Raw genomic sequence first — 21236 nt, 5'->3', positions numbered from 1 at the left:
CACCTTGTTCTAAACAGTCACCGAGTCTCCGAATGACACGACGGCATGGAGTGTTTCCATTCCTAGCTCTTGCTCTACGCCCCGCCAGTGGATCCATCCGGTGCGGAGTTCTGAAGGAGTGCATCGGTCAGAAGAACTGGTTTGGAGGAACGGTGACTCTCTCTGGCCAGTCCACCCTCCCAGCACCAGTTCCTCGTCCTTCAGCAGGTCCCTCTTGTCTTCTCCAAACACATCTGCATGGCAGTAGAGGTCTGGCCCTGCCGTTCCAGGCAGCCTTGAACGAAGATCTGGTGGTTCCACTGGTCCACGAAGCTTGCGAGGTCTCTGTTCAGTCTTGGGAGGAACACATAGTGGAGAGCAAACGTGTGTCTTTCATTGTCCATGTCCATTATATACGGTGGGCTGAGGTGCAAAACACAAACGCAAAAGAGAAAACACAACGGCAAATCAGAAAAACACAACACAAAAAGAGGAAAACGGAAACCGGGTGACATCAGTCGTCGCTGGTTGGACGAAAGAAACTGGTCCATCCTTTGAACCGGAAAGACGTGTTTTCAAACATGAGAACCACAAATGAGAGGTATGTGCTGTATGAAGGCTATTTAAAGGAATACTCCATCCAAAAACGATTTGGCTTCATTTCTACTCACCCTCATACTGAGAAACACTGGAGCACTTTTTTGACGTTTCAAATGCAGTTGGAGATGTTTGGGGACTTTCATAGTCAACAAACAGGGACCGACAGAGCCCGACAGAAAAAACGGTCCATAAAGTCCACAAAACGTGTTAATTTTCCTTCATACTGCTCGTCCGCTGTAATCCAAGTGTCCTGAGCGCGTAACGTCCATAATTAATCTTAACGAGGTCATTTAGTACATTTAAGAGCCTAAACAGGGCGCTCTCAGTGCATGTCTGCGTGCGCACCGAACTACGGAAGCCGTGGCAGACCAAGCAACTGTGCGCGCTTTCAGCGACTACTTTTCTAAATTGCAAGCGTAGAAGAAGAAGTTCCGCTGTTTATATTCTGCTGTGAGTGGACCGAGCTGTGGACAATCACAAAAGTGATTGGCTACTGGTTTAAAACTTTGAATTCGGTGTCCTGCTGAAAGGGCACAAGCGTGTGCTTGGTCTGCCGCGGCTTCCGTAGTTCAGGGTGCGCGTGCAGACATGCACCTGAGCTGTACCAGAGCGCACTGTTTGGGCTCTTAAATAATATACATTACCTCGTTAAGAATTAATTATGGACGTTACGCGCTCAGGACACTTGGATTACAGCGGACGAGCAGTATGAAGGAAAATGGACACGCTTTGTGGATTTATGGACCATTTTTCTGTCGGGCTCTGTCGGTCCCTGTTTGTTGACAACGAAAATCCCCAAACATCTCCAACTGCATTTGAAACATCAAAAAAGTGCTCCAGAGTGTTTCTCAGCATGAGGGTGAGTAGAAATGAGGCCAAATTTTTTTGGGTGGAGTATTCCTTTAAGTAAAAGTACAGACTTGAAAATCTACTCATAAAAGTACAAGTAACCCCAAAAAAACTACTTCATTACAGTAATCTGATTTTGCATTGTAATTAATACTTCCACCTCTGCTTCGGAAGCCAGATCTTTCTCAAAGTTATTGATTCACGACTGTTGTGATAATCTGTTACATCATGATTTCTCTATGATGCTTTTGTTAAGATGTATCCACATTTAAAGTGTTATTTGTATGTAAGCTTCTTTGAGCTCTTGTCAAAGCGCTTTATAAATTAAAAAAATATTATTATCATATGCATCCCCAGGTCTCAGATTTGGATGGACTTGTTTGGAGACCTAAGAGACTCTGGAGTCTCAATGGCAGCCACGGACACCAGTGCTTACTGAGATTTTGTTTCAGTGCTGCTCTTACGGTGGCCCTGAGGTGCAAAACACAATGGCAAATCAGAAAACACAACACAAAAAGAGAAAACACAACAGCAAAAGAGAAAACAAAACGCAAAAAGAGAAAACACAACGCCAAATCAGAAAACACAACACACAAGAAAACACAACGCCAAATCAGAAAACACAACACACAAAGAGAAAACACAAAGGCAAAAGAGAAAACGGAAATCGGGTGACATCAGTCTTTTCTTCTAATGATTTCCGGCAGGCTGGTCGCTTGTTTAGCGCAATGCTGCCCCTTCAGGTTAAGTAGTGGGTGACATCAGTCGTCGCTGATTGGACGAAAGAATGGTCTGTCCTTTGAACCGGAAAGAGTCACAATTCGCCACAAATCCAATGCTTCTGATCCTTAAGATGCAGTAAAAAACGCCGTAAAAAACGTGCGTTTTAAACCAGCAAGACGTGCGATTTTTACGGCGTTTTATAAGATGATAAGCTCTGCCCTCTGAAAAACACAGCCAATAAGTTTAATTTTTCTGAAGCCAATCAGCAGAGAGCACAGCGACGCCAAAACAATGGATCCAAGAAGAAGACTGATGCACCCGATTTCCATTTTCTCTTTTTCCGTTGTGTTTTCTCTTTTGGTTGTGTTTTCTCTTTGTGTGTGTTTTTCTTTGTGTTGTGTGTTTTCTGATTTGGCGTTGTGTTTTGCACCTCAGGGCCACCGTACAGTCCAGCCACCTCTGTGTAAACTGGACTGTCACCTCTGCACTGGAGACGGTGGGGAGATGTGCTCCTCCACTCCTCCACACACACTCTGCATCCCACCAGGCTTCGGCAGCCTTCACAAATGCCTCCTTGTAATGTCTTTGAGGTCCTTTAGTGCATTTGAAAATGCTCCAGCTGACAGTTCACAACACTGTCAGAGAATTCAGAATGTTTGAATAGTGCTGCACCTGTGTGGGAAGCAATCAGTGAGACTGGTGCTAAAGAGGACCCCACTTCCTGTTGAGAGCAGTCTGCAGCTTCTGCAGCATCGGGCTAAAGTTCTGCAGGCAGCGTCTTTGGGCATCCTTCCAGAGCCAGTTGGTCAGGAAACCTCTGCCTGATACAAGAAATGAAAACAAATACATCAGCAAGGGCTCTGGTGTGTGTAGCATCAGTTACAGGCCATCATCTGCTCCAAGCAGTGTGTAATCCTGGGCTACATGAAAACTAAATAAAAAAAAAATTAAAAAAAAATCAAATAACACAAATCTTCACAAATATTAGCACAGGCAGCTACCAACTGTGTGTGGTGAATGATGATAGTTAGGACAATTAGCAAATATAGGAGTGAGGCACAATTATAAGAAGGATACAGGTACATTTGATTGGGCTTTTCAAAATACGAGGGGGTAGCGGAAAGAAACCGGACATGTATTATAAAATTAAAACAAGGATGATTTCAGATTTTTGGTTGTTCAATCTCGCTACAGCATGTTCTTGTGCAGATCTCTGTAAGTAGTCGCCTCACAAGTTACACAGGGAAAGCACAAACAGCGCTGACATCAACACAGCGTGACGCCTCTTCGGAAAAAGCCACAAACGGTGGAACACATCACTAAATGCAATCAGCGCGCAAGCATCACATTTGTTTTCTGCAGGGAAAAAACAGCGTCAGAAACACTCACCAGGGTCCAGGAGGCGTATAAGTGGTGTCCTGGGGGAAAACACGGGTTTTTGACTGGTATGGCGCTTTAAAAGGGGCAAAATGTCCACTGAAGACCAGCCCACTCCGGACGAGCCGCATCCTCACGCACGCAGCAAAAGATCCGCAAGGTGGAAGCCGTGGTCTTGGCTGACAGGCGAAGGATGATCGGGAAGGTGTCCACCTTGACAGGGGTCTGTGGAGTTCCTGTCAGGAGATCCTGTCCCAGGATTCGGGCTTGCGGCGGGTCGCAGCGAATATGGTTCCGCGCGTCCTCACTCCGGAGCAGAAGGCGGCCCGCGTGGATGTGTGCGGGGAAATCCTCCAGCACGTTGAAGAGGATCCAGGGCTGCTGGGCAAAGTCATCACGGCGGAGTGAGACCTGGTGTCGCGCCCACGATCCCAAGACGAAGCAGCAGTCGAGCCAGTGGCGACACCCGCACTCCCCTCGGCCAAAAAAAGCGCGCCAGTCCCGGTCAGCGTAAAAGCCATGCTGATCTGCTTTTTTCGATGCGAATGGGTCGTCCACAGCGAGTCTGTACTGCTGGGCAGTCTGTTAACCAGGACCACTACACCCCAGTCCTGAGGGGCTCCGAGAAGCAGTGAGGCAGAAGCGTCCGGAGGCTTTGGTGGGATGGCGAGTGGTGGCTGCACCACAATAACACGCCGGCGCACCGGGCCCTGCGCGTAATGCAGTTCCTGGAGAAAAATGGGATGATCCTGCTGCCTCATCCACCCTATTCGACGGACTTAGCACCGAGTGATTTTTTTTTCTTACTTTGAAGGTGAAAGCTTTGAATAATTGTTAAAATAAAACAAATGAAACATTATAACCAGTGTCCGGTTGTTTTCCAGTTCTCCCTCGTATTAATTTCAAAATCTGAAATGCAAACCTTGGATCCTGTGTGCATTCCAGGACGGCACTGTCCGGTCCAGTCCAGTCTCAGCTCCCTGACAGGCAAGTGTGGACACCACATATCTGATCAGGTTGTCCTCCAAGTCAAGTGTTGTTGGTTAGTGAGTGGATGAGAGCTGCAGTGGGTCAGTGGGTCGTTCAGCCTGCTGTTGACCTCTGACCTTGTTCCGTCCACTCTGTGATTCTGTCATTCTGAAAGAGTCAACAAAAAGGATGAATGAAACATCACTTCCAGTAATGTGAAGCTCTGGATTCAAGTTCCTCCATCTCTAAAGAATAAAACAACAACAACGTGATCGTCACAATAATCTGTGATATGACTATAGCTGGAACACTGACTTGGTAACGATCTGCATGATATGGCTGTTTGACATGTCTGAGGAATGACCCACACTCCTTCCTGACATGGTCCTTCCTTTTGAGGCCAAGTAACCAGTCATATCCATATGCTGGTCCAGTCTGAAATTGGTTTTAAAAAAAGTAATAAAGCAGTCAAAATGTAATTCTTAGATTACCAGACCTAATAACTCAGTGTTGGACACTCTGACTGACAAGGTGCACAGTTTGATGTCCACAGGCAGAATGATTTGCTGAGTTGCTCTCTGGTGGAATCAGTGTGTTACTGAAGGAATTCCAGTGTCTGACCAGCACATCATTATTCCAGAATTATATGGTTAGTGTGATGCACCAGTCATAGGCAATAACAAAAATGTACAAAATCCTCAACAAAACTCAAATAATTTGGATGCGTATATAGGCAGTGATGTAGTGGTCTCTGTAGAAGTGTGTATACTCAAGATTTTTGCCTTTTTTAAGTAGTCCAGAAAGACACCCTGTTTTAGCAATGGGCACATATAAGATGAATATTCGCTTTATCCAGAATCCATCAGTAATATTTGCTCACTGTTATAAAATGATCCTGACTTGGTCAGGAGTCGTTTGTAGTTTTACTGGTCACACAAACAGCCTACATGAATGTGTATGTATATATATTATCTATATATATATATATATATATATATATATATATTATAATATATATATATATATATAATATATATATATATATCATATAGATATATCAGTGGCGGACCGTGCATTTCACATTAAGGCCTTCAGAACAGATCAGCCTGAACCAATCCACCTCTCAATAACTATTTTGTCTACAAAAAAATCTTATTATGCAGATATGCACATAAAGAGTTGTTGCACAGCAGATAGATACTTGTGCAGCCAGAATAAATGCCTTTGCTGAAGTGCACAAGTCTCCTACTACATCTGTGCACATACAATGAGCATCAACAGCTTAATAAAACAGCAATATTATTTAGGAAAAGAGGAACATTTTACTCACCAAAATCCCGATTATTTGAAAACAAAATCCATCCTCCTTTCCTTCCTCAAAAAGAGTTCAGCTGCTCTGTCATATAGATTATCCGTGCGTTTCAGTTCCATAAAGCCAGAGCTGAAAGTCCAGCTGTCCTGTGGTATTTCTGGCGTAAGTTTTATTTCTCTTCAGGTCTTCTTCTTCTTCTTCTTTGGAATAATTGCGGTAGGCGACCAACAACTTAGGTGCATACCGCCCCCTACTGTATCTCTTGGTGAATGTAATCAGAAGGCCTGGATCTGCTGTTGTTAGAAGCTAGAAGGCGCTGAGGTCGCCAACTCGAAATCTGATTGGTTGAAGCAACTGTCTGATTGGTTGAAGCAACTGTCTGATTGGTTGAGGCAGCTGTCTGTTTTGACGCTTCACTTTACTTCACTGCGCCATCGGAACAGATAGCGAAGGCCTCGGGCAGACTTCTTTTACCCTAGCAACAGATGATGCCTGAAAATCTGATTGGTTAAATGATTTAATATGAAAAAACATATCTGGAAGCAGCGCGAACCACGGGAAAACTATGAAAGGAACTGGAACATACCGTTTGGAATCATTTATTAATTATTTATGGACAAAATATAATTTACATCAGTCTGTAATTCAGATAATTTTTAGGCCAGCAGAGAAGGCTTTGCAGGCCCTGACGGCCCACCACTGATATAAATATATATATAAAAATATATATATATATATATATAAAAAAAATCTCTCTCTCTCTCCTCTCTCTCTCTCTCTCTCTCTCCTCTCAGTGCATGCTGGGAGTGGGCGGCGGCTGGAGTGTGTGAGAGCGTGGTGTGTGTTGTGTGGCGTTTTAGCTTGTTTTTTCTGTTTGTTTAAGTTGTTAATGTTCACTTTCACCGTAGTTTATTAATCACAGAGCACATTTATTAGTTTATATCGTTTATTTGGGTTCTTGGTGGTTTTGCGGTCTGTTTGAGGGAGGTCTGGCTGCAGCCATGACCAACCTCAGGCAGCTCACCCGCAAACACGGGGTCCGGGTGGTGGCCCAGTTCCCCTGCAGCGTGGAGGACGTGGCCCTGGCTGTGGGGGAGGAAAGTGGGCTATGATAACATCAAGTCGGTCGCGGCGGATGAACAGCGCCGTGGTGATCTTCCTGGACCGGGTGGAGCAGGCTAACGCTGTGGTGGAGTCGGGCATTACCGTCGCGGACAGGTTCGTCCCGGTCCAGCCGCTGTCTCAGCCTGCTGTCCGGGTCGTCCTGTCCAACGTCCCTCCCTTCGTGCCAGATGAGCTTCTGATCCGCGAGCTGTCCAGATTGGAAAGGTGGTGTCCTCCGTGAAGGACATCCTGTCTGGATGTAAGTCTCAGCTGCTGAAGAACGCCGTGTGCCACCGAAGACACGTATTTATGATACTCAATAACCGGAGCGAGGAGCTGAACCTCCGATTCCGCGTGAGAGTAAATGATTATGATTACGTTGTTTTCGCGAGCTCAGCTGGCATGAAGTGCTTCGGCTGTGGACAGGAGGGACACACCATCAGGGCCTGCCCGGCTGCGTCTGCTCCATCTGGTTCAGCAGGATCTGGCTCTCCGGACTCCGGCTCTGCTGGGTCTGGCTCGGCGGAGGCGGACCTGGCGGGACCGGGTTCCGGGGGACCCGGCGCTGCCGCCGCGGCCGCGGCCGCGGCCGCCCCGGCCCCGGCGCCGCGGGGCCAACGCCTGGGGGGTCCCCCCACCGGCGGCGGCTCCGCGCTCCGGGCTCCCGGGGGACGCGGCGGCCGGGGCTCAGTCCGAGCGGCCGACGGCGGCTCCTCGGACCTTCCGAGGAGGCGATCTGTCGTGGCCCCACAGGAGAGCACCGAGCACGGGGTGAGTAGTGTAAATACACCGGGTGAAGCTGCGGGTGGCGGCAGGGGAGAGGAGAGCGAGTCTGCCGGGTGGAGGGACACTGACACTAATGTAAATAACACTGCGGAGGTGGAGGGGAAAAAGATAAAAAACAAGAAAAAAAAGTGGGTGAGGGAGGGGAGGAGAAGCAAGGTGAGGTGGAGGGACAGGTGGAGCGGGATCAGGGTGAGACAGTAGTGGAGGAGGAGCAGGGGGAGACAGTGGTGGAGGAGGAGCAGGTGGAGACAGTGATAGAAGAACAGGTGGAGGAGGAACAGGGAGGAAAAGCGATGGAGGAGGAAGGAGGAGAGGCAGGCAGGAGTGCCTCATGGGCTGAACAGGTGGAGGAGGAGGAGATGGAAGAGGACAAGGTTGGAACGTGTAAAACCAGCTAAAAGAAAGAAAAAAAGTAAAAATTCAGATGCAAAGAAAAGTTGTGGAGACAGCCGGGCTTCAGATGACAGTGACAGTGAGTGTGTGTCAGACAGCAGTGATGTTTCTTTTAGCAGCTCACAAAAAAACAGGTCACCATACAGCGCAGACAAAATCAAAACGTTCTTACACCAGACCAAGAACCAGCACAGGGTGAAGGTGGGGGATTATTTTCCTGATTTAAGTGTTTTTATTTTCTCGGCCAGGCTCCATATGAGCAATAAGCAGGAGTCTGGTATCACTGATCAGGAGAGCTATAGATTGAAGAAACTGGTAACAAAGCAAGAAAGCAATTAAATGAGGGTTGCAGCCAGGTGGTTTTTAATTAATTTATTGTTCTTATCCTGGTTTTAGACATCTCATTTACCATGGATGTTTTTAAGCTGGGTGTTTTAAACATAATGGAGCCAGAGATCTGAGAAAGAGACAGTCAGTCTATGAGACAGCCACACTTAAGAAGATCGACGTCCTGTTCCTTCAGGAAACCCATAGTGATTTTAACATTGAGGCTGAATGGAGGAGGGAATGGAGGGGGGAGGCCATCTTAAGCCACCTTACTCCTCTCAGTGGAGGAGTGGGCCTCCTCTTCTCCAGGGCTTTTAACCCCGACTCACTGGAGGTCCAGCATTGTGTACAGGGGAGGCTACTTTTAGTCAAAGCTCAGTTCCACCATTTTAAACTTGTATTTATTAACATTTATGCTCCAACAGCCGGTGCAGAGAGGAAGCAGTTTTCCTCAAACTGACTGAGGTGGTAAGTGGGTGTGGGTCGGAGGACTATTTGTTTGTGGGTGGGGATTTTAACTGCACGGAAGACGCGACTTTAGATCGCAACCATGCAGAGCCTCATCCAGCCTCTCAGCACGTCTTGAAGCAGCTGGTCCACTCTCAGGGCGTTGTGGACGTTTGGAGAAGGATGCATCCTGACTGTCGGCAGTACACCTGTCCCACTGTAGAGAGGCAGGGTCTCCTCAGCCAGCTGGATCCTATTTATTTGTCTTAAGCATCATTTTAATGTTTTTAGGAGGGGTTGTGATATTTTACCTGTTGGTTTTACTGATCATTGTCTACTTTTAAGCAGTATTTTTATCAGGGATGTGAGGCCAGGGAGCGCTTACTGGCATTTTACTCTGTTTTAAAAACCTTTGATAGAAGTTTTAGGGAGGCTTTAATGTTTTTTTGGCAGGGTTTTTCAGACAGAGGAAGGGAGATTTTAGCAGTCTTAGGCAGTGTGGGACCATGGTAAGACGCAGATCAGACTCCTGTGTCAGCAGCACACCCTCAATGTCACAAGTGATATCACCAGATCTATGAAGGATCTAGAGACCGAGATAGTGGAACTGGAACATTTAAGTGAGGTCCACAGGAAATCGAGGTGACTTGAAACCTCAAAAGGAAAAAAATGGCTTTAGCCGACCTGCTGAACGTTAAAGTGCAGGGCGCACTGGTTCGGTCCCGGTACCAGACCATCACAGGGATGGATGCTCCCTCTAGCTTCTTCTTTAGCCTGGAGAAAAAGGCCGGACAGGGGAGAGTGATCCACGCACTGCTCTCAGACACGGGGGAGGAGATCACCGAACCATGCCAGATACGGAGGACGGCGGTGGGCTTCTACTCCTCTCTGTACGGGAGTGAGTTCAAGGAGGAGCAGGAGCTCCTGGAGGGGTTCCTGAGGGGGACTGCCTCGGGTCTCTGAGGAGACCAACACAGAACTGGAGGCCTGCCTGGACATGCAGGAGCTGCGGGCAGCGCTGCAGGCGATGCCAACGGGCAGGTCTCCTGGGATCGACAGGCTCACCGCCGAGTTCTACAAGGCGTTCTGGGACATCCTGGGTACGGATGTCCTGGACGTCCACAACGAGTGTCTGGCCTCTGGTTCCTTGCCAGTGTCCTGCAGGAGAGCAGTTCTCACTCTGCTCCCCAAGAAGGGGAACCTGCAGGACATCAAGAACTGGCGCCCCGTGTCCTTGCTTTGTGTGGATTACAAACTCCTGTCAAGGTCTTGGCCTCCAGGCTGGGGAGGGCTGTGGAGCAGGTCATCCACCGGGATCAGACCTACTGTGTCCCCGGCAGGTCCATGGTGGACAACGTCCACCTGATTCGAGACGTTTGGAAGTCTCTAGTTCTTTGGACATCGATGCTGGTCTGATTTCTGTAGATCAGGAAAGGCTTTTGACCGAGTTGAACACAGCTTCCTTTGGAGGGTCATGGAAAGTTTTGGGTTCAGCGCTGGTTTCATAGCTAAGATCAGGTGCTGTACAGGGACATTGAGAGTGTGCTGAAGATCAACGGCAGTCTGTGTGCTCCTTTTAGGGTGTGCAGAGGTGTCAGGCAGGGCTGTGCTCTGTCTGGGATGCTCTATGCGCTCTCCCTGGACCCCCTCCTCTCTAGGCTACGTTCAAGTCTGCAGGTCTGCTTTTACCTGGTTTTAGTGAAAGCATGATTTTATCGGCCTATGCAGACGATCTTATCGTTTTTATAAGGAATCAAGGGGACGTAGATATTTTAGTTATATTATTAAAGATTTTAATGTGGCATCCGCAGCAAGGGTCAACTGGGGAAAGAGCGAGGCCCTTGCTGTCGGCAGGTGGCATGGCGGTCTCCCAGTTCTTCCACAAAATTTAACATGGAGGAGGGAAGGCCTCAAATATCTGGGCAATTTATGTCGGCAAGGAACATTTTGTTCAGAAGAACTGGGAGACCGTCATGGAAAAGGTGGAGGCTAAGCTCTCAAGTGGAGGTGGCTCCTCCCGAAAATGTCACTTCGGGCAGAGTTTTGGTTTTAAATAATCTGGTTGCATCCCAGCTGTGGCATCGGCTCACCAGTGCAGACCCTCCTCCAGGTCTCCTGGCTCAAATTCAAAGGAAAATGATCGATTTCTTCTGGGATGGTCTGCACTGGGTGCCACAGGGGGTGCTGTTTTTAGACAGAGAGGAGGGGGGCCAGGGCCTGGTCCACTTGGCCAGCCGGACCGCCACTTTTAGACTCCAGTTCCTGCAGAGGTACCTCGCAGGACCGGCGGATCTGGTGTGGAGAGGCGTGGCCAGCTGCATCCTGAGGCGTGCCAATAAGTTGGGGTTGGATAATGTTCTGTTTTTGACTGATCCCAAATTTCTAAATCTCAAGGGGCTGCCTCCGTTTTACCAGAGTTTATTTAAATGCTGGGCCTGTTTTCACGCAGAAGGTGCCTGAAAGCCGACTCTCTGCATGGCTGTTGAAAGAACCCCTGATCCACGGATCCAGACTGGACATCAGCGGAGCCTCGACCCCCGGCCTGACCGGAAGGCTGATCCAGTCTGGGACCCTCACGTGGGTCAGCTTGTGGATGCTGTGGGGCCGGACCTGAACGACGCCCAGGCTCTGGGCTCTCTGCTGGGGATGCAGTCCCATCCGGGTGTCCCAGGGGCTCCTGGAGAAGTGGAGGAGTGCACTGATGCCCAGAGACAGGAGCCTGCTGAGGAGATACAGCCAAGGAGAACTCTCCCCGGATGCTGACGACCCCTTCCCCGAGGTCCTGCTGAGCCTGGAGCTGGGGGATCTGTCCGGCCCCCTCCTGAAGACCCACACAGCCTGAGAGACTGTCTTTGCACAAAGCAGACAAAAAAATATTTTACAGGAACTGTGTGAAGAGCATCCACAAGGGTGGACCTGAGCAACAGGCCCCCCACTGTGTGGTCAAGAGACTGGGACAGGCTGGACCTGGACCCGGCCCACAGTGGAGGATTTATACAAGCCCCCCTTGAGGAAAACGGACTGGAGACCTCCAGTGGAGGATTTTACACGGTGCCATCGCCTCCAATGCTTTTATCTCTGTCCTCAACCCTGCTGTTTTTTAAACACGTGCCCCTTCTGCCATCAGAGAGAGACTATTTATCACGTTTTTACTGAGTGCAAGAGGCTCACAAGCTTCTTCACTCTTTTAACGGCGGTTTTTTTAGTCTTTTTAGTGTTGCTTTTACTGAGAGAACTTTTATCATGGGAGCTGGCTACAGACAAACAGAAGAAACAAGTGGCAGCTCCTCAATTTTATCTCAGGGGAAGCCAAGATGGCGATTATGTCAGCAGGAGGAACAAGGTTGAGGGCAGAGGAAGGACAGGATGTCAAAGAAGTGTGGCAGGTCAATGTCAAATCCAGACTCTGGCTCGAATACCGGTTTTTTAAACAAAACAATGATTTAAATGCTTTTTAAGGAGGTCTGGTGTTTTAAGAACATTCTGTGCTGTATGGACCAACGATCAACTTCATTTTGCATATTTTTTAATCTGAATGATTGATTTTTAGTGTCTGACACACTGTATCACTGCAATCTGTAAATAAAGTGTGTTTTAAAATCAAAAAAAAATCTCTCTCTCTCTCTCTCTCTCTCTCTCTCTATATATATATATATATATATATAGATTTTTTTTTTGTATTAAAAGTATATCTGCTGACTGACTTTGACCATGCAGTTAAACAGATTGTGGCTCACGCCAGCAATCGCTCCAGCAACTTCCACTTCCAGTCTGGAATCCGACACCTTCCGTCTGCCGATGCCATTTTGGGCACAAAAACGGTCGTTTTGGAGAATTTCCTACTAAATCCACATCCATACTGAAGTGACTGGATATTTCTTGATCAGAACAGCCTTGTCCTATCATATGTTGTGTTACGTCTTGGTAGGGTGACGGCGTAGAATCCATCCTGATGTCTGCCTTTCCTCCTGAGAGTTACATATCTGGAGATGCAACGGAAAAACTTGTTTTGAAAGCTAACTGTATCTGTATCTATGAACGACTGTCAGACCAGCCAATAAAAATACCTCTCGTTATCATCACAGCCTATCAAAATGCGCAACCATAGAGACGCAGGCCGCGATCTGGCAGGGACTGGATTAATCAATTTGAGCGCCCGTCTTTGAGAAACGGTGTGAGTTGAGCGCCAATCCACCTCATTTCTGGACCAGATGGAGTACGGAGATACAGAAGAGATGAGAGAAAAATTGAGACATTTGTTCGTTTTAGAGGGAGCAAGAGGGTCATCTGGAAACTGGTGGATATGCAGTCCAACAGAACTGGATAAATTTTCCAGGTATGTTGGCGTTTGATAGCTTAAATGATGACTTTCATATTTGTAAACCTACAGCAACAGCTGTGTGTGAGTTCAAACAGTGGCTGTAAATTGTAAATTGGCGATTTATACAATGCTAATGTAACCTAGCTGTAATTATTTTATTTCATTTCATTCATTTCTTTTCATTTCATTTCATTTTCATTTCATTTCATTTCATTTCATTTAAACTCAACTGTAATTTATTCTATTTAAACCCAGCTGTAATTTGTATTTTAAGTTGTTGTAATCTATCAACATTGTGTTATGTTATCTGGGTATTTATTTTGATGATTTCATGACGGTTTTTACGACAGTCGACTGATTTGCAGCACATCCACACAATGTGCTCTGATGGCGGAGCAGCAGAAGCCACGTTCTGCTCACGTCTGCAGCCCTGTTGCTTCATACAGCCATTCTGCTATTTCTTCAATAGTGGCTGATGAGGATTGCTGTGCGTTTTCCCGCTGACGGTGGAGAGGTTCTGCTGGTAGCTGCACTGCTGCCAGAGGAGGACCTGTCAGCATCTTTCCTGCGATTGTGGAGGAGAGGAGAGGACTTGCTCCGCTGATCATTAAATGATCCGCCAAAATAAACTATTACCATGTTAATGCCATTTCTAGGGTTTGGACTTGCTAAAAAAGCATGATACAGCCCCTTTAAAATCTCAGAAGTCCTCAACAAAACAAAATAAACTGTAACTTTGTCCTTTTCAATGTCTTTGAAGAAAGCAAAGAAAAATCTGCTGGCCAGCACATTAAAAAAAATAAGGCACCTTTAAAGAGCTCTTAAAGTTATTTGCACGTGCAAAAGAACACAGCTGTGAAGGTGTGTGTGCCTGTGATTGCCTGAATTGAGCAACCAGAGATGGCGGTATGTAAGCACACATCTTCACAGTGTGACGTCAACGTGGGAAAACAGAGCGTTTCTCGGGTGCGGGAGGGGCTGCCTCTCTGAGCAGCACAAACAGGAGGAAAGCTCAAACACACAGGCACAAAGGAAAAAAAGCTTTGGGGTGTTTTTGGTGAGTACATAACTATATAACAAGATTTAAAACATACAAAAAGTGAATTTGCATGATACAGCCCCTTAATTTTTTTGGACTGAGAAGGACTCAAACTCAAAGAGCAAGTAATAACTTGCCAGGAGCTGTTCATCATTCATTTGTGTTCCACACAGAGTTTATTGCGAGTTTTGGGTTACATTTTGGTATTCTGATTTTCATTGTTGATGAAGAATGGGTGACATGCATTCCGGTCCAGAAATTGTAAATAAAAGAAAAATCTGGATGTGATAGTAAACTGCTATCAGGAACTCTGACTGAATTCTTCTTATTAATTACACTAACACAAAAAAAAAGCAGAAGTTCAACAGTTAGTATTGGGCCTGTCTCACTGGCCTTGGAGACTGGTGTCCAGTGACTAACTGTGGAGACTGGCCAGGTTTCTGGAGACTCACAGGAAATGCAAATGTGATTTTCATGGAGGCTTTTTCCCAGTCTCCAGAAGGCCTCGGAGTCCAGGAAAGGGAGTGCTATCTACTGACAGAGTGATTGTTGTAACATCCCGGAGTAGGGACTAGTTGTTGCGCAGTGATCTTCTACAAGAGCCGTAGTACATACATGCGCAGTGTTATGTTGACACTGGCGCTCCGACATGTGTTCCTGACTGGTTTTCATTTTTATTGATTTATTAAAGTTCCTGAACTCAGACACCCGGACTGATTCCTGAACATTACAACTGTTGAAATGTAATTGGTGTGTTCATGTTTTTTTTTTTTTTTAAAGTCCATGTAAAGCAAAATCAGTCTGGGGGGGTGCATACCTGTCTGCGGCAGTGGGGTGGGGGGGTGGAGGCGGCAGTTATGGGTGGCGGGGGGTCCTGGATGTGGGGTTCGGTGTTCCTTGCCTTCCGGGGGTGTCTCCACAGGATGTGACAGTTGGATGACGCGGGAATGTGAGTGTGTTTTGGGGTAGGATGGACTGTGTGTGTGTGTGTGTGTGTGTGTGTGTGTGTGTGTGTGTGTGTGTGTGTGTGTGTGTGTGTGCGCGTGCGTGCATGCGTGCTTGTTAGCGTGTGCGTGAGAGTGTGTGAGTGTGTTGGAATGTGAGTGTGTGTGTGTGTGCGTTTGGTTTAGGGATGAGTGGTTGTGTGTGTGCATGTGTGTGTGTCAGTATGAGTGAGTGGGTATGAGTGTTGGGTTGGGGCGGGGGGGAGTGAGGCGGGAGAGGACAGGGGGTGGGAGGGGTGGGCAGGGCGGTGGACGGGGGGTGTGGGTTCCGGGTGGGGTGGGGGGGTGGGGTGGGGGTGATGCCCTGGATCTCGGGGTGCGTGGCCGGAGCGCTGGGGGTTGTACTGGCCTGGGGGGGGTAGCTGCCCGTGTGGGCTGGTTCTCCCGGGTGGGTCATGGCCCCCCGCCTGGGTGGGGGGTCGGCTCCTGGGCTCTTGGGCCTTGAGCTCTCGGCCCTGCCCGCCCCCGGCGTCCGGCGCCCGGGGGTGGACCGGCTCCTGCCGGTCGGGGCTCCGCGGGGCCCGGGCCCAGGGACTGCCGGGGTCCCCGGCCGGGGCTTTCCTCTGCCCCGTTTCTGGACCGGAGCGTGGGCGTCTGCCTGGGGGGGCGGCTTGGATCCGGGCTCTATGATGACCGCCGGCTGTCTGGGCTCTGAGGGCCTCTCTGGCCTGCTTCTGGCCTTCTCAGAGGTCAGAGGTTCATATATGCATGATCACTATCACCATCACTGTCACCATCATATTTTCAAGATCACGCTGATCTTTAATCACTCTTACATACTGGATTACCTTGTCTTCTTGTGGTGGTTAGGAATAATGGTGATCTGTAGCAGACCTCTCTTGATGCACGCCCCGAGTTTACTACTAGTTACAACTAGCTATATTCAAAAAAAAAAAAAAAAAAAAAAAACGGTTTTTGTGGTGTCCTTGCATTTCCTTCCTCCCCTACACCTCCTTTTATTTTTGTGGCCTGGTCTGTCACTAATATGGTTCGGGGAAAAAAAAAAAAAAAAAAATGTATGTATGGTTCTGTAATTTTCTGTGTTGGTTGTCGGCTCTGTTTTGGTGTTGTCTGGATTGGGGGTTTGGGATTGTTCTAGGTTGCGTGTGGTGCGTCGACAACACTGTTTTGTATTGTGACTTTGTACATAGGTTGTGCCCCCCCCCCCCCCCCCCGTTCTCCCTCTCTTTATCTTTCTCTCTCTCTGTCCATGCTCCTCTGAGCGTTTCCGTCCCGTCCTGTCCGGCAGCCATGCCGGATGCCAGCTTTAAATAAAGGCAGCAGCAGGAGGAGACTCAGTCTCGTCCTGCTGCTAATATTAAAATCTGTCGGATAGTAAAAGGCCTACAATCATACAATATTGCACGCCCCAGCTGCGAACAGGACAAGGGAAAAAAAAAAAAAGCAAAATCAGTCATTTTCTTCTAACACCCTAAATAAGTCATAAATGTGTTTCTTTACAACATATAAAAGCCATTCCTCCATTTATGCTTTAATTTAGGAGGTAGACTTCACAGACTTTTTCCAGCGCTTCTGTGTTCAGGATTTAATGGGCGGGTCAGAAATGAGGGCCGCGTTACGTAACGCGTTAACGCGGCCCTGATTGGCATAAACCCGCCCCACCGGATGCTGAGTGATATCAATACGTCTAGCGTATTAGCATCGGTGGTTTCCTGCTAGCTTTCGAGTCTCGGATAGCATCTCTTACCACAGTTTGCAGCTAGCTAACCAGTCAACCAGTCAGCTAACCAGCATGTCACCTCCACGTCGCTCCTGCATCTTACCTGCGTGCCACAGTGTGCAGGGTAACGATGCTGTTAGCTACATAACCCCACGCTGCCCGCCTCGCGGGTTGCCCTCGTCCCCGTGGGGGGGGGTCGGCTCACACCAGGCCCACCACCGCGCCGCGAGGCGCGGCCGGGTCCAGGAGCCTTCTCCCCGGGGGTTGTGGGGGTTCCTCCACGGGACGGTGTCCGACGCCGCCACGGAAGGCGGGTCAGTTTCCGAGGGGGTCGGGTCGGCGGCGGCGACTCTGGACGTGCGCCGGGCCCTTCCCGCGGATCTCCCCAGCGCCAGCCGAGGCAACCCGCGGCTCTGGGCAGGGCCCCAGCGGGTCGCCTCGGCTGGCGCCTAGCAGCTGGCTTAGAACTGGTGCGGACCGGGGGAATCCCACTGTTTAATTAAAACTAATAAATGACTATTCTGATGGAGACTGTGAGGAACGAGGCCGAGCACTCTCAGCATCTGACTCAAAGTCAGTTTCTGGCTCTGATGACTCAAATTGGTAGGGCTGGGTCCATCTGATGAGGCTGTTAGCGCTAGCTTCCATTGTCATGGCAGATGTCACTGTCACAGTAACACGGAGGCGGCCCCTCTTCCGCTGTGGGCGTGGCTCCAGCGCTTCTAGCTGACACGCCCCCAGCCTTTCACAGCAGAGAGAAGTGCTTGTTTTTCCATGATTTTGAGACCTTATTTTATATACTTAGCAATTTTTTTAATCATTCAAATTTGGCTCAGTGGTTAATGACACATGTTTATGCAGTGTGACAAACTCATAACACAAATTTATTTCTGCTTTACATGGACTTTAAAGGTGTCATGTCCACGCAGATACGTACATTTTCTTTGTCCTTTTTGGGAGCCACGACCACATCACAGTACCATTCTGTGGGCTCGTCCATGCGGCTGATCAAGCCAGTTTCTCCATCCTGTCCAGCTCATCTTTCACTGTCCATGAGCGGCAGTGTCACACGTCTCAGCACCTTGAGTGAAAATGGTCTAGCATCTGGCTTCAGTTTTATTGTGTACAGCTTCTGAACGAGTCTAAGTCCATCACATAGCTTCGGGTTTGCTTTTCTCACCGCCTCCTGGTCTGTTGTGTCAACTCTGGAATCAGGTTCAGTCTCACAGAAGCTGTTCTACTGAGCAGTGCCACACGTAAGTTTTTCACAACGTAGATTTTCTCTGATGTGCTCCTGTCCCCGTATGTGATCATCTCCATTGTGGACCCTAACACGTGGAGTGCGGTACCACCTGGTCTGTAGAGTGGTTTTTGTGCTTTCTCCAACAGTTCATCTTTCCTTTTGAAGTGTTCAAAAATTTGTTCTGAAACAGCTGTGACATCTGCTCTGGAATCTAACTTTAACGTCACTTTATTCCCTCTCACATTTATGTCGCAAGCCAAGGATCTTCTCTGGAATCTACCTCACCCAGAAAAAATATGTCTGCACCATCATTGACCTCATAACTGTGGGAAACGTGGACATTAAGACAGGGTCTGTAGGTCCAATCCAACAGTGAATGACATTCTGCATTATTAGCTGGGCACTGTGCTGCTACGTGTCCTGGTGCTTTTCCATATTTGGAGCATGTCTTATCATCCCGTCTTGTCTGCTGAGGTTTTGGAGGTCGAAACTGTGATTGTTCTTTGCTTTGGAACTTGTTTGGCTTGACCTTTCTCACATGAACGGCATCCATAGCTGATTTGATTGGGGAGACTTCACTTCTCATATCAGTTTGCTGATGTTTATTTCTTCGGATTGCCTAGCCGTTGTGATAGCTTAAGCAAGGGTTCAATCTTTGTCCAGCTGCATTCTCTCTGACAGTGACGAATCTTTTAGACCCACCACAAGCCTATCTCTCAAAAGCTCATCGTGGAGTGCACGATGCAAGCGCATAAAGTGCTGTGATGAATGAATCCACTGGTTCTGATGGTTGTTGCACTCTTTTGTGAATTTTGCTCTTTCATAGATCACATCTTCTTGGAACAAAAAGTCTATCAAACGCTGTTTGACGGCATCAGTATATTAATACTGATGTTTATTTAATTTAATGAGCATCATCGATCAATGCTGATGTTCTTTTTTCTTAATTTAATGATCAATATCAGCCAATAATTTTTTCTTTTAATTTAATTTTATTTATTTTTTTATTATTTTATTTAACTTTTATTTAACCAGGTGGGTCCCATTGAGATTAAAACCTCTTTTTCAAGGGAGTCCTGGGGACTAATGATAACCATCGCCTGATACTGATGTTTTTTTTTTTTTTTTTATGACCGCTATTGATAAATACCGATGTTCTTTTCTTAAGTGATCAACATGAGTTGATACTGATGTTCTTTATTTTAATGACTAAAATCTTCTGACACCGATACTGTTCCTGACTCTTATAGAACCAAAGACGTCACTTTCTGTTTTCCCAGAATGCTTTGAGGTTGGAGCAGCTGAGCGTCACCAGCAGGGATCTCTTCCTCCGGAGCCACGGCACCGCAGGACGTCCAGCTCCAACCTCCTCTCCGTAGCTGGTGGCAATGCCCGGCGCCGCCTCCCAGCCAAAGCCCAATGCCGCCACCGCCCACTGGGCCAAGATGACCGCCCACCATGGGGCAGAGGGCCAGGAGCTGGAGGAGAAGAAAGCCGCGGTCCGCGGCCTGAGGAAGGACATGCACAGGGTTCAGATCACCCACTGGGAGGTCCGGGTTCTGAGAGAGGAGGTGGAACAGAGGGGGGGTAATGTCGCCAAGAAAAAACGGCTGCTCTGGGAGGCCCTGGGGGTCCAGCGTCACATCAGGAGGGACATCCAACCAGAGGGTTCTGAAGACATAGAGACGGTTCTAAAACCAGTTCTAAAGCCATAGACACTGTTCTGAAGTCATAGGGATACTAAAGAGGATTCTAAAACTGTGGAGATTTTTCTAAAGATTTAAAGATGTAGAGATATTTCAAAAGACATACAGATGGTTCTCAGGACCTCCATTAACCTCCTCCCCTGTGGTTCCAGATCCAGAACCGGCGGTTCCAGGCTGTGGTGAAGCCGCTTCACCTCCAGCTGAGCAGAACTCAGGAGGATCACAGGTGACAGAACCCAAATATCTTTAGAACGTTCCCTCATTGTTCCTGAACAGTTTTGAGAACGATTTGAGTTTTTGCAATTGAACTATGGTCTTTGGTCTTGTGCTGAACTATACCGGCCCGAACGCACTGGATACGGAAGTACCACGCGGTAGCGCCGCGCACGGCGCTTCTGATTGCCTCCCATGCTAACCTATCAGGGGAGCTCCGCGGCTCGCCCTCTGCAGCGCCCTCTGCAGCGCCCGCTCCGCTTCGTTGTATTTTTCACGCAAGCCGTGAGCGCCGAGAGCAGCAATTGTCAAGCTGGATCAAACAGATCAGACCAGACAGGAAGTCAGAAACAGAAAAGGCAAGAGAATCCGGTCAATTTTCAAAATAAAATAAATTAAATGACAATTAGTTACGGTGTTGCACGTCCGTCTGTCACTTGGGTCTAATCACAAGAGAGATGGACACACACACAAACAGACATAAGCACGTACGCACCCAATCAAACACACACACACAAACACACACACACACACACACACAGCGACAGAGATTCATGTGATGCAGAAAAAAAGAGGACAGGAGGAGAAAGTCTCTCCACAGGTCACCAAAACACACACATCCATCCTGGCAGAGCGAGACAGAGGGAACAAATGTGAAAACCGAGAGCAGACGGATCCAGCTGAGTGCAGTCGATGTGTGACCAGGCGGAGAGCGCAGGCAGCAGATACACCTCCAGTGTGAACAGCCAAGCGGCGACACCGAGACGTTCGCGCTTCCGCTATGCTTCTGCGTCCGCGTCCAGTGCGTTCCCGGCGTAAGACTGTTTTGCCAAATGATCCTGGAGTTTTGAAAATGTAATTTTGGTTTCAAGTAATGAGTCAAACCAATGGAGAAAAACTGTCAGACAACAAAGGTTTCTTATTGTGGTATAATTGTGAAGAGTCCGGGGATTGCATGAGCGCCTGTCCCACTAAAGAATTTCCTCCCCTCTGATTCATCCAGTTGGACATAAAGCTTCTCCCAGAACTCTGGATCCCCTTGGTGGTCCTGGTGAGGGGTTCTACTCCAGGTTCCCTACCCTGTCCATGTGGTGTGTGTGTGGGATCAGTTGTGTGCTGTAATGTGGGTTCTGTTGAAGTCTCACTTCTCAGGGCCGAAGAAA

General features: G+C 48.1%; 2 long non-coding RNA genes across 2 annotated transcripts; one reads left to right on the top strand and one right to left on the bottom strand.

Annotated features, from left to right (window-relative positions):
- Positions 1 to 7586: 7586 nt before the first annotated feature.
- On the bottom strand, positions 7587 to 17406 carry LOC115383809 (uncharacterized). The gene is made up of 3 exons (XR_003930761.1): positions 17317 to 17406; positions 11121 to 11128; positions 7587 to 7599 (listed from the first exon to the last, which is right to left on the bottom strand). It is a non-coding gene; the product is annotated as an uncharacterized LOC115383809 (long non-coding RNA).
- On the top strand, positions 15677 to 17412 carry LOC115383802 (uncharacterized). The gene is made up of 2 exons (XR_003930752.1): positions 15677 to 15715; positions 17333 to 17412. It is a non-coding gene; the product is annotated as an uncharacterized LOC115383802 (long non-coding RNA).
- The last annotated feature ends 3824 nt before the right edge of the window (positions 17413 to 21236 follow it).

Source organism: Salarias fasciatus, assembly GCF_902148845.1.
Source record: "Salarias fasciatus chromosome 23 unlocalized genomic scaffold, fSalaFa1.1 super_scaffold_20, whole genome shotgun sequence".
Classification (NCBI taxonomy): domain Eukaryota; kingdom Metazoa; phylum Chordata; class Actinopteri; order Blenniiformes; family Blenniidae; genus Salarias; species Salarias fasciatus.
The sequence above is the reverse complement of the archived record's forward strand: the minus strand, read 5'-3'. Positions and strand labels throughout refer to the sequence as shown.